The following is a 14,293-nucleotide window of genomic DNA, read 5'->3' as shown; positions in this document are numbered from 1 at the left end:
AAGTCTCTCTCCCTCTGTGTGTGTTGTAATCAGAGCTTCTCTGTGCTTTGTTGACATAGACGGGCCGGCCGAGCCACCATGTTGAGAGCCGTGCGGAAGCAATAGAAATGCTCCAAATCTCGTATTTAGCACCTTTGAAGTTTGACTTTTATGTGCGTTAATATGCCTGGAAAGATCTCACATGCCAATAATACTCTTATTTACTATAATAGTGTTTATCTTTGTGCATATGTGATGTCTGTGTACGTGTGTCAAGGCTGTGATGGTGAAATCCTATCCTTTTTTAGAAGTAACAGCATAATAGCTTACACAGTATCCTTTAACGTATCATTTTTTAACTAGTTTGAATCTCTTTTATCCATATCAATGAATTAAAGCTGAAGTAGGTGAGATTGGAGTAAATATGATTAAAAAAAGATTATATTTATAAAACGGTTGCTATATCCTCACAGTAGTACATGAAAACACTCATCATGGCTGCCGGGTCACAAACGTTCTCATTTTACAGCTAAACTGTGCACTACGAGATGATTCTGAAAACATTTGAGGCGAGAAATAGACATTAACGTAACATAATATTGATTCATATTTGATCAGTGCTGCCTAGTTTAACCGTTTGGTTGGAGTTCGCGAGTGATTGACAGCCGGCTCTAATAGACAGCAGACGGACAGCAGACCTCAGATCAGCTCTTACTGCTTGTTTTCCTCCGGTCTGTGAAATCTTGCAGATGCCGTTAGGAGCACCGGAGGACACAGAGGCACATGATTTTTTTCAGGTTACCTGTTTCACGTACTACTGTCACGATATAGCGACCATATTATAAAAATAACTGTTTTTAATCATATTTGTTCAAATCTCGCCTACTTCAGCTTTAAGGTTAATTTTAAACAGATAAAAAATGTACGATTAATTTGCGATTAATCGATTGACAGCCCTATTAAAAAGTGAACCTTAGTCACTTTGTGGATTCAATAAAGGATGCAACAGGCAATGCTTGAATCAATTTGATTCTGGATTAAGATTTGATAAAATGCTATCAAACACCTACCCATCAACATCCAGCATTTTATTTTACCTTACTGTATTTAAGTTGTGCTAAGTTTTGTGTGTGGGGTGACAGTTGATGCATTTAGAGGTCAGGTAGTCTGTGAGCAGTACAGGGAAACGTCTCAGTTGTTGTGTGTGCTTTTGTGAATGTGATTAAGTGTGTGTTGTGTGCATGTCTGTGCGATACAGTACTATCTCGTTGATATTCCTGAGCAGATCCTGACATTAGGGAGTCATTAGAGTTTGACAAGCGAGAGGCAGAGGTCTATTGCAGATTCTTCTCACCTCTTCTCTCACCTTCACTTTTCACCCTCCTCCTTAGTTTTTCTCCTCTACATGCCATGATTTTATGAATGAGTGGCAGTATCAGCAATGATGTTCTCTTCTTCTCTCCTCCTCAGAGGTGGAAACGGTGATTAAAGTGGATGTCAAATTAATAGTTTCAGCCCCAGCTCTTATGCCTGGGTGGGCACAAGTTGTGAGTGCACAGTAATGGAAAATAATGTGTGTGCATATGTGTAGGAGTTGTTTGTCACTAAGGGAGATTTATTCATATTAGCCCTTCAGCTCAGTGCAGGCGGCAGGTTGAACTGTGATTAAGGTCATACTGTTAAAGAAGCGAAACACAGACATCTTTCAGCAAGTCAGATGTTACCTGCAGGAGATGAGTCAGTCTTAAAGAACACAAGAGAAAATGACAGCTTAAGATAAATAATGCAAGAATTTTTTTTACCCTTCATGCATTGTGCTATGAAGTGACTTATACAGTATAGGAAGGCCATCTGGTCCATTTCCACAGTGAATCATTTCTAATGCAACAAGCCGCCCTTTATTATCATCCCAAAGCTATGAATTTTTAACATTTCAGTCTGTCAATAGTGGAGAGTGCCAATATGAGAAATCTGCAAAAACAATCACAGATTAACATCATTGAGATCACATGTTAATATGATACATACATGTTCAATCCGAATCAGGTGGTTTGTTCAGCTTGTGACATGTTTTCTGAATAATCTCATCTCAGTCACAGGAACGTTACAGCGGCTCTGCACAGTTCATTCATGTCAATAACTGAATTATTACGGCACATTGAGAAACGTTGGCTCATTCAGTTTTCCTCTTTTTAATGTGTGTTTAATTTGTAATTTATGGGCTTGTGCTAAAAAATCTTTTGAGCTTAGTGTGAAGCAGATCAAAGATTCATGGGTGTGTGTGTGTGTGTAAATGAGAGAGAGGGAGGACGACGATAGAAGTCATCTATAGAGGCCCTCTCAGGCGTCCCTCGCTGTGATAGTGATTGTGGTATAAAACTGAAAACAGAGACTAGCCGCCCGGTCTCAGATCCCTTTTTTTTCTCTGAACTTCTCCCATTTCTATCAAAGACTTCCAGAATAAAACAACTAACATGCAGTTAAATGTGATCAGGGCAAGCAGCCAGACGAAGACGCACACATCCACACAAACACACGTAGACTATGCGGCGAACAGCAATTTAATAAGATCAGATACGACCCTGTAGGTCAAGTGTTTGACGAAAATGAAATAACTGCAAACTTGGCAGGCGCTGGTCTTGTATCTCCTGGTTCTTTTCTTTTTATTATTTAACAGGCTTTCCGGCCAGTGAAACCAAATCAAAGTTTTATGGACTAATGCAGCATCCATTTAGTAGTGAGTAGTAGAGGTTCTAGCTGCCAGTCAAGTGAGACACAGCAGACACACACACACACACACACACATACACACACACACACACACACACACGCACACACACACACACACACACACGCACACACACACACACACACACACGCACACACACACACACACACACACACACACACACACACACGCACACACACACACACACACACACACACACTGGAGGTGAGACTGATGCCCGTTGATCTGTTGATTCAGAACTATAATACCACAGCTGCTCTCTGTCGGCACCTCAAAGCGACTAGAAAAGAACCTCTGTCAACACTCGCCTGCCTCTTAGTCTGGCTTTATGTCAGCATAACACTTATGGGAAATATTTATAGTACCTCTTTCATTTTGTCATTGGATGAAGTGCAGTATCACCAAGGTTGGAAGGAAGGGATGGGGTCGGGTTATTGCATGGAATTGTACGGGTGTTCCTAATAAACTAGTCATTCTGTCTTTTTTAATGATACACATTTCATAGTCTGATGTCATCATATGCAACACACCGGCACTTGTTGACTTCGACCAGTTTGCTGTCAAGAAACGGATGATGTAATACTGTCTAGTCTGCTAACTTGCAGCTCAATGACTCAATGAAGGAAGATTCACTTCTCATACTACGCCTGAAAGCTAATGATAATGTCATGTTGAAATATTTCAGCTAGGGCTGTCAATCGATTACAATTTTTAATTGCGATAATCTCATGATTGTCCATGATCAACTGTGATTAATCGCAAATTAATCACAAATTTTTTTATCTGTTCAAAATGTACCTTAAAGAGAGATTTGTCAAGTATTTAATACTCTTATCAACATGTGAGTGGACAAATATGCTGCTTTATGCAAATGTACGTATATATTTATTATTGGAAATCAATTAACAACACAAAACAATGACAGATATTGTCCAGAAACCCTCACAGGTACTGCATTCAGCATAAACAATATGCTCAAATCATAACATGGCAAACTGCAGCCCAACAGGCAACAACAGCTGTCAGTGTGTCAGTGTGCTGACTTGACTATGACTTGCCCCAAACTGCATGTGATTATCATAAAGTGGGCATTTCTGTAAAGGGGAGACTCGTGGGTACCCATAGAACCCATTTACGTTCACATATCTTGAGGTCAGAGGTCAAGGGACACCTGTGAAAATGGCCACGCCAGTTTTTGCTCGCCGAAATTTAGCTTGAGTTTTGGAGCGTTATTTGGCCTCCTTTGTGACAAGCTAGTGTGACATGGTTGGTACCAATGGATTCCTTAGGTTTTCTACTTTCATGTGATACCAGTATATTCACTCTGAGCCCGCCACAACCTACGAAAGATCGATTGTGTTAATGCGTTAAAGAAATTAGTGGCATTAAAACAAATTTGCGTTTCCGCGTTATAGCATTAACTTTGAAAGTCTTCATTTCAGCATGTCAACAGCGAATGATGACATGTATGTCCGTTGCTTTTTGGGTTGGTTTGGGGGATTTGGAGACAACTACGACGTCAATGTGTCTTCACAGTGTGAGCCAGAATAGTTTGAGTGGGTCAAAATGTACTTGGGCAGCTGCTAATGTACAGAACAGAGTGCTGCTGTCAGAGCTGGATGTGTCTTACTCCCAACCTTAATCCCACCACTTTGGTCCTTGGAGGAATATTTTCTATAAAATCTTTATGGCGAGCTTACATTAGATATGAATAAAACTGATGTGTGCAGCCAGCCTTCCACTCTCAGGAATGACTTCATGTGTTATACAGTATGTGTGAGAGTTGTGTGTGTTTGTGCCCTTGAGACACAGACTAGACTTGCAACAGAGGGGAACTGTGCTCCTTCCTGTTCCTCGGTTCTCCATCTCCTGCTTTGCTTTGTGTTTTAAGGGAGACAGTAACAGAGGGAAACACACACCAAGGGAAGCCTCTGACAGATTGTGTGTGTGTTTGTGTGTATATGTGTGTGCGGTATGCCTTCAACAGAGACGAGAGAGAAAAACAGACAGGTGTGAGATCCTCTTTTGCTTCTCCTACGTCGCTGTGCCTTTACAGCAGCAGAGATGAATTGGTCTCTCCATGTCTCCGCTTCTTACCAGCTCCTTAAACAATCCTCAGCGCTGCTCTTCACTTAGCTTTGAGTTAGACAGGCGGTCTAAAGATAGAAAGGGAACAATGAGGACTTCACTGCTGCTCTGCTCTAATAAGCAATGATTGGTACTTTGTGGCTCAAACTTTGAAATAAGAAGAGCGGAACCATATCATCAGTAACCACGTATAAATAAGCATAGCCTTACTATTTTATTTCATGATTTACCACAATAATTTGTGAACTTTTCACACAAATAAAACATCCCTTTTCCTGGTATCTCTCCTAGGAAAACACACAAAGGAGCTGATGCCTTTTAATGTGTCTTGCATCAACAGTTTTTTTCAAGAGATAAATCGGGTAGTTAGCATGAGCAGTGATAGTCACCATGGTTGACCAGCCCAAAAAAATTGGCTATTATGATGAAGCAGTCTTTGGAAAGTGCAAGCAGGATCTCATACATTGGCACAGGGTGTGTCTGTGTGTGTGTGCATACAGTAGGAAATCGATGAAAGGTTTTGGCAGCTGCTCTTACTGTCCTCATGGTGCGTGTGAGAGACTGAGTAAGGACAGAGAGGATTAGAGAGACGCCGATCAGAGCTCTCTCTTGGCACAAAACTGAAACGATGTGTCTTAAGGATTTGAGGATCCTCGGTAATGCTGATGATGACACCTTTTGTCTCTCATTTGTTAGTCAAAGTGCAGGCCGTCTTGGCTCAGTATAGGAAATCCTCCCCTCTCTCCCTCCCTTCTCCTCTAACACTCCTCTCTTCCCTGCTGAATTTGCGACCTGCATTGTGGCTGTGATGACAGGAAAAGCTATGACAATAATCCCCTCGCCTCTGTTCTCCTCCTCACCTCCTTTATCAGCCCCTCCCTCGCCCTCAGCCGGCACAACAGAGACTATTTTCTGTCGCAAGAAGACAACTGCTGTGTCAGAGTGTCAAAGTATAGGTTTCCACTCAACTCAAGCGGGATCACTTTCGAATTGCTTCGTGAATGGAAGTGATATGCCGTAGTGAGATGTATGCACACATAAACACATTTTTAGGGTCACGTAAAAAAGATTCATGCATCTCCAAAGCATCATCCCCTCCCCTCCGCTCAGCCAGAGAGTTCACCTTTATCATCCTGAAAACACAATCACCTTTAGGACGGTTGTTTGGCAGCGTTAACGCATGCACCTCCATCATAGCTTTAATAAGCACCTGGCATCTGCATGAGAACACTGTGTGAAACGAATGAAGCGAGTGGAGTTCTCACTTTGGTGGAAATTTCTGTCACACTGCCAAGCTGAACTTCAAATGAACTTTAATGCATTGTACCTTCTCCCTACCTTTTGCATCCAAAAGCTGTTTTTCTCAGGATGCGCTGCTCAGAACATAATGGACCAGTTCTCGTTATCCTAGGTGTGAGTCATACGTGAATTGTTAGACTTACAAATGGAGATGTTTTTTTTCTCACCAGTCTTTCTTTTATTCTCTCTCATTGTGCCTGTGTCTTTCTGACCTTGCTGAAGTTTGGCATTTTGAGTGTAGCCACTTTGAGAAAGTTACAGACAGATGGGGGAATAAGGCTGGGTAATGGCACCAGTTAATGGCCCAATGTGAAACTTCCAACACTCGCACACACAGACCTGTGCGTGGACAAATACACACATAGACGCCGTCTGTGTAGGTCTTATAAAACTGTGACATTTCTCCGTCGTTCACCTCCCCCCCTCTCTCCTCCCCATCCTCTTCCACTCCACTCATCTTCTCCTCCTCTGCTCCCATTCAGCTGCGTCCTGATGGGGGAGCCTGTTTGTCTTATCGCCCTCCGCCAGCTGTGGTTCGGATCAGGGATCTAGGGGTCTCTCCTTCCCTCAGCTCTCCCCACACTGAAAGAGAAGGGGGGGACAATGATTTTGCATGCTTCACACACACACACTCATAAACAATTACGGCACACAAAAAACACACAAACACTGACATATGCACTCACTCGTGGAGCTCATCCAAATTTCATGGCTTCAAGTTGTTTGGACCTCAGAGGCAAAAAATAATAATATTGAGGAGGAAATATTGTCCGACTCCTTTCAGCTGGCTCTTTCCCCTTTGCATCATTAGATGCTCTCTTTGCTAGACTCTGTAATGCCACCTGCCTGTGGCTCTTAATGACTACAGCCACTCTCTATTCCCCCATTCTCTTCACTCACTTAAGCACCTTAATGAACCACCTGTACAGCGTGTGTGTATGTGTGTATCTGTGCATCTGCATGTGTGTGGTGTCTAAACTGCCTGAGGGCTGCCCCCTGTGTATATGAGCCAATTATCTTTACTTACTTCTCTCCTAACTACTTTGAAATGAGCAGAGAGAAGGTGGGATAGAGACAACTCTGGCAGCCACAAGGAGCACATGTGCCGGTGTGTTTGTGCGAGAGGGCAGAGGTTCAAGCCAATCATGTAGACGACTCTGGCAAAGAAACACTTGGATTGAATTTGGGTAGTTTAATTATTTGCAACCCAACTGCTGCAGCAGACAGTTTGCCTTATTGATGGTTTATGATCTTATTATTCATTTGCGTTCATTGTGCCCACAGTCACTCAGGGATTCATGAAAAAGACGGCAATACTGGTCAGTCCCTGAGCTTTCAGATAAATCCCACTTTATTAACATTTATTTCTGCGCTGGAATCTCAGAAAGGATGGTTCAAATTGACCTCATGCATTGACACAATTTATGACAACAGTAAACAAAATTTTTAAAAGAATCTAAATAATAAAAAGGATTACACAGATTTTCTGGTTGTGAAGCAGCCATCTGTGATATGGACGCTGTACTTGAAAGCTTACAATAGCACCAACATGTGCATCCCAAACATGAAAACATAGCTATCCTTCCTTCCTCGAGCTTCAGCACGGTCAGAGGGTCTCTGGTGGATCTCTTCCTGTCGTCTTTATTGAGACACTTGGCATGAAAAACCTCCGCACAGCAGTGCTGTATTGATAAGTGATTGAGAGCTTGTCAGATTATAATGACATGGTGACTTATTTGAATGCGTTTGTAAAAATAAAAGTCAACTGATGCCGATCAGCTGACGTTGTGCGTGACTACTGCGTGCATCCAGAACCACATGATGCTGCGTTAGTCAAAATATTCATGTTAACATTAAGTCACATGGCTACAATCATATGACTGCGTGTAAATTAAAAGTGGTCGCTCATAATGGAAGAACCATAGAAAACTATCACCCAACTCTGCAGCTCTGGGAAGCTTTTTAAACCTGCACTATTTTTTGCCACTAGGGGGCAGCACAAAAAACTGTAAGCACAACATTGACATAGTGTCCCCCTTATAAAGTTGATCCGGCAAGTATCAGTCATTTGGAGTTGTGCTAGCAAATGCAAGTCCAACATTCAGTCTCCTTCAAGCTCTGTTTTGGTCTCCACCGACATCTGAGAAAAATATTCTTTTAAGCCGGAATGTGGAAAATTAAAAACAAATTATCCGCGTTGCCGTGTTCCATTGTCGAAATGAGTTTCCTCATAAATAGTGCCGTGTCCACTCCACACAACAAAAACCTATCCAGACTAACGTTTACTACACAATACACACCCAAAATGTGATGCTAACACTAACGTTAACTGTTATTGCTAGTCCCGTACTCTCACCAACATATACAGTAACACTGGCAGTGCATATCAGCTACATTACCATCTTCTTCGTATCCCAGCTGCTGGACGGCGTCAAGCTATATGTATATTGTCCTTTATTTGGTTGTTGAGATAGTGGTCATGGTGTTTGCCGTACATTATTGGTTGTTGAGAAAGGGACGGACCATGATTCCAAAACGCCAATAGTCCAAAAAATTTCCTATAGGACAGAAAAAAGCCCATTTGTACGACCATTACATGTTAACATGTTTTGTACAGCGGGTTTTTAAAAGCATTTCACTGAAAACAGCTGCCTGCTGAGGCTGGAAATGGCAATGTGGATGAGGGCAGTGAGAGTGCACCAAAAATAAAGCTGTGGGCTGGAAAATCAAAACACGGAGACACCAATTTAAACAAGACTAAGAGCAGTGCAATTGGACTTGTTTGCCAGACACAAGCTTTCAATGTGACGAGAATGTTGCTGCTGGATGTGTTTTGCCAGGGATTTGTGTCCATCAGCTTCTTTGGGAAGGCTTTACTGCCCCCCTAGTAGCCAAAAATTGCTTAATGCAACTTTAATGTTCAGCTTCAGTGTGTTCAGCAGGATGGAACAGATTGCCTTTAAAAAAAAAAAAAAAAAAGCCCAACTTTTTGCCTCAACTGAAGTTAGTAATTGGACTGTCTCTCAAGATTTTTTTTTCAGACACGCTTGCCCAGACCTGCCTAATTAAGCCCACACAAACCTCTGACAGTTTCTCATCACTTTCGCTGTACTCTGGCCTTTTCTAATAAACTTGAGGTCTTAACAGGTAGCGGCGGTGGTGGTGTAGCTGACAATAATGCCTTTGTTTATGCTGCTCTCCACGTCACTTTCAAATTACCCGAACACCAGAGGCAGCGGTTGCAATCCGCTGGAACCTCTGTTTAATAAACAGAATTCATTCCCTCTGTCTCTCAGCATTGCCACAGGTGGGGATTGTGTCGTGCTGTGTGGTTGAACGCACGGTCAAATAGTTGAAGTGTCCCAGTTTGTTATATTCCTGCTAAAACCAACTGTTCTTTTGTGCGACTGTGATTTTTCTTTCTACATTTGGATATCAAGTGGCTGTCTTTTGTTTTATCATTCAGATAATTTGTTTGACATGCAAATATGTTCACATGGTGTTAAAGCTTTTATTCAATAATCACTTTATTCAGTCTTATTTTAAGAGAATCGTCTAAACAACAACACGCAGAAGCCCAACAGCTGGCAAAAATCCAGCGGTGTTTAATACTTTGACTATCCGACACATCACCCAATCTAATTCCATCTATTGGACCGTTTCATGGCTCCATAACCAACTCTGAGATTAGGACGGTGTCAACTCTCCAAACAAACACACTCTGTGTGTATTTATGGCCTCTCCATACTGATGGTGTTGCCAGGCTCGTAATATCTCTGAGGTGTTTGCTTGGATAAAGGTCATCTCAACAATTAACCTTGTGTGACGAGTGAGGGAGCAATATAAACAAGAGGACAGCAGCCCCTCAGTAACAGGCAGACTAAACAAACACAGACATATATAGCTATACGCTTGGCACACAGTGACCCGGGCTTTGATTTGAGCTGGTCGATGGCTTTAAAGGTTGAGGAGTGTGACCCACTTCATCATATCTTTGATGCCCGTCTGAACAGCAGACAAAATCCGACAGAAAACCAGCACAACAGAAGAGCTGTACCCGCTTCAAGCCCTCGAGAAAGGACAATACAGCTGCAGCCAACAGCTTGGAGGCAAGTTAGCTTTGTTATTGAACACCTGCTGGGCTGTTGCAGCGCTCTGGCTTCCAGTTCTCTGGAGTATCCGAGAGCTGAAATCTGTCTGGGGTTACTTCAGGGATAAATGGGATTTGAAAATGAAAACACCTGGAGGCGATTTCATTGAAATTAATAAAACGTTTGATAAATAGAGATCGAGCTGGCCGCTGATTTATCAGCTGCTTTAGTTATGATAAGATTAAAAACATTTTCACACTCTTCATTATCAGGATACACACCGACAAAAAAATGACCAAATTTTTATTTCCTCATATCGCTAAAAAATTATATACATTACTGTTATTGGAAGTTAAATGGAGACATTTATGGAGGACAGAACCTGCCAAAATACATACTAACTAACTAACTAACTAACTAACTAACTGACTCGATATATAAACAAATACATCATTAAATTAACAAAAGATAGTATTTAGAATAAATGTAGACAAAGGGAAAAACATGCTTAAATAAATAAATGCATAAATAAATACATACAATTTAATAATGAATAAATAAATGTAAAAATAAGTTAAAATAAATCTCAAATAATTGAAAAATAAATACATACATTTAAATGTTAATGTAAATAAAAGGGAAGTTAAATAATTGAAAAATAAATACATACATTTAAATGTTAATATAAATAAAAGGGAAATTAAATAGAAGAGTACATAGATAGGGGAATTAATACAAAGATAAATAAATAAAGAAGCATATTAAAACAGAAATATTAATTTGTGGCTCATTTTATCAATTAATTAATGACTACATTTAATTTTAATATTATTTTTAGTTCATTTAATGGCTTATTTATTTATTGAGTCATTTATTTATTTAATTTTTGATTTCAGCAGGTTCAGCTCAGACTCCCTTCTTCACAGCACTTTGCTCCAGCATCAGCCCAAGCAGGCTGTGGAGTTTGCATAAAAACACTTTACATGACAGTAATCATTTTAATTATACCATTTAAACGTAATGAAACATCTGCTATGGAAAGCTCAAACATATTTACTGAATTCAACCTTGCATCGTGTTTAACCTGTCTAGGTATTTCACATATTACCTGGATCTATAAGTAGCTTTGAGAACGCCTACTGTACAACGCAGATAGGCACAGCTGGTGTTTTTTGTCACATGTATCCTAGAGGCTCTATTCCCTTCCATTTCCTCCTACACTACACTACAGTACGCTTTGCTATACAGTCAGCGTGCAGGAAGCTGCTCCACGGGGAGTTGATCTCCAAAGTAACGAGACGGCGAAGTCTGAGAAACCCTGTCCTACACGCAAAGTACAGTAGGTGGCAGAATGGCCTTTGTGCTCAAATGTCACACGCTTTCTTTCATGCCTTTCAAATCATAATCTTTGCGACACCCAAATAGAGAACCGCACACCTACACGCTGCGTACAAAGAGCTTTTGTGATATCTGTGCTCTGTCTTTTGTTTTGCCTTGTTATTACAACTTCAACTCTGTAGACTCTTACTGTGCTCTTATTATAAATATGCATTACATCCTCAATCTTAAGGCAGTAGTGAGCAAAGGAAAACCATAGATAAACCTTTAGAAATGTATTGGTTATGTGTATATCATACACTGTAGAGAGTTATTCCCCACAAGAGGACATGTTTTTTTTTACAATCAGTAATACTCGTTACTTATTCCCTCTGTACTGGATCCTCTCCTCACTCCCTGAGCGTCTCTCTGCTGTCATTACTCCTTGTTGTTCACTCATATTTACATCTATGTTTGCAGACAGTGTTGTATGTGTGCGTGCGTGCGTGTGTGTGCATGTTTGGTTGAGATTTGAGTGTATTGGCTCGGTTGTACGCCTGTTTGGATAGAACTAATCTCTCCCGAGAGATACAGAAAGTAATAGAAACTTCATTCAGGATTTATGAGCAACGCACAGACACAAGTTCTCACACACACACACACACACACACACACACACACACACACACACACACACACACACACACACACACGTGGTCCGATTCTGCTAGCTGGTCAGTGTCCAAGTCGCTTGCCATTACTCTGGACTGCAAAAGCTGTTTATTTCTGTCTTTGTACTTAAATCACATACAAACCAGCTAGATGTCCACCTCAGAGCTAGAAGGCTTTCACTCAAAATCAGCCAGTTGCTGGGCGGATAGGCTGCTGCACACACACACACAGATGAACAGATGATCTTTGAATCCTCCTTTTGATTAGCTGGTTACACCTTAAAAAATGTTTATATGCTGATCTTTATGATGTTATATACATAGTATCGCATTTAGTAAATCATATCAAACAAATATTAGTGATATAGGAATGTGCATAAATTACTACAGCTGAAACAATTATTCAATGTATCGCTTAGTTGAGCGGCAGAACATTAGTTGGCAACTACTAAATCAATTTTAACTCCTCAGTTATGCAGATTTGCGGCTTTTCTTTGTCTTATGTGATAATAAACTAAATATCTTTGGGTCGTAGACTGTTGGTTGGACAAAGACATCAACTTGGGCTCTCGGAAATTGTGATGGGCAGATGGACATGTCATTAGTTTTGCAGGTATTTGGTCATTATCAACCAAAGTATTGGACAATTTTGACCCAATGGTGGCGTTAGATCAGAGGTAGGCAACCTTAGGCACACGTGCTAATGCTGGCACGCAGTAGCTTTACCAATGGCACACTAGCAATAAGTGTGTTTTTTGTAAATATTGAAGTGCCCTCTCATCCACATGCCAAATTTTTACCACCCCCATTCCGCGAAGACCCGCCCTACTCTGCGTCTGATTGCATAATACTTGTTGCCTTCTTCGCAGAATTTATTAAGTTTATTGCTGATGAACAAGACTTTTGGAAAGTTGGTAGGATTTGATGATTTCAACTCAGATGTGGATGCTTTCAGAAGGATGGCAGCCTTCTTGTAAAGTGCTCTCATATATAATTACAATGTCCTGATAATGGAAGAAATTGTTGCTAGGGATGGAATAAAATTACAGATCTGTTGGAGATTTAAATTTTGATGTGGTGTCATAATTAAACTTAATGTTAACCTTAATGTTGATATGGCACACTGATTAACAAAAAATGTTAGATGTTAAATGCTAGATTCAAAGTTAGGGGATCACCAAAGTTCTTACAATTCAACCTGAGGGAGACATGAATGTGTGAAGCAAATTTCCTGACAATCCATTTAATAGTTGTCAAAGGATCATTGTGTAATGATTAGGGGGATCTATTTGCAGAAATGGAATATAATATTAATAACTGTTTTCTTTAGTGTATAATCAGCTGAAAATAAGAATTGTTGTGTTTTCGTTATCTTAGAATGAGCTGTTTATATCTACACAGGGAGCAGGTCCTCCTCATGGAGTCTGCCATGTTGTACTGCCATGTTTCTACATTAGCCCAGAACGGACAAACCAACCTCTGTTAACTTTTCCTGCTTGGGCTGGAGTCGATAACGTTACTGGCTCCCGTCGCCGCTGTCGCTCTCTCTCTTGCTTCACCACTCACTTCCCATGTACACACACACTGGCTCTATTCCAACTGGCTCTGGAGTGGGCCATTCACATTTTTGTGTCAGCCACCGTAGCTCTCCAACACACTTGGCACATGGGAGAGGCTTCAGTTGGTTGCAATCTCCTCACCTCACTGCTAGATACCACCAGATCCTACACACCGAACCTTGAAGACATTTCACCCAAAATTACAAATGTCAATGTCAAGGAAAAAAGGGGTCACCCAAGTCAGTAGGAAATATCAGGACTGTCTGTACCAAATTTCATGACAATCCATCCAATAATGCAGCATGTACTCTGGTCCAACATGAGGAAGTGTCATCTGTCCTTGGTCATCCCTTACAGTAAACATGTCACTTCAGCACTATAGAAATAGCAGTTGTTCTTGCAGCGACAGCTCTCCTTATTCATCCTTGTTTGGAGACTGTCAGAATATTTTGTTTCTCCATGAGACAATGTGCCAATAAGCATGCAGGAAATCTTACCTTCTATCTATGCTAATACAGAGGTTGGATAAATCAACCACAA

The 14,293-nt window shown here is 40.9% G+C and overlaps 1 protein-coding gene across 13 annotated transcripts in view; it reads left to right on the top strand.

The window, feature by feature from the left end:
• Window positions 1-14,293, top strand: part of LOC119495703 (Kv channel-interacting protein 2) — a 197,128-nt gene that overhangs the window by 102,599 nt on the left and 80,236 nt on the right. The window lies entirely within an intron of this gene.

This window comes from Sebastes umbrosus, chromosome 10, assembly GCF_015220745.1.
Source record: "Sebastes umbrosus isolate fSebUmb1 chromosome 10, fSebUmb1.pri, whole genome shotgun sequence".
Classification (NCBI taxonomy): Eukaryota; Metazoa; Chordata; class Actinopteri; order Perciformes; family Sebastidae; genus Sebastes; species Sebastes umbrosus.
The sequence above is the reverse complement of the archived record's forward strand: the minus strand, read 5'-3'. Positions and strand labels throughout refer to the sequence as shown.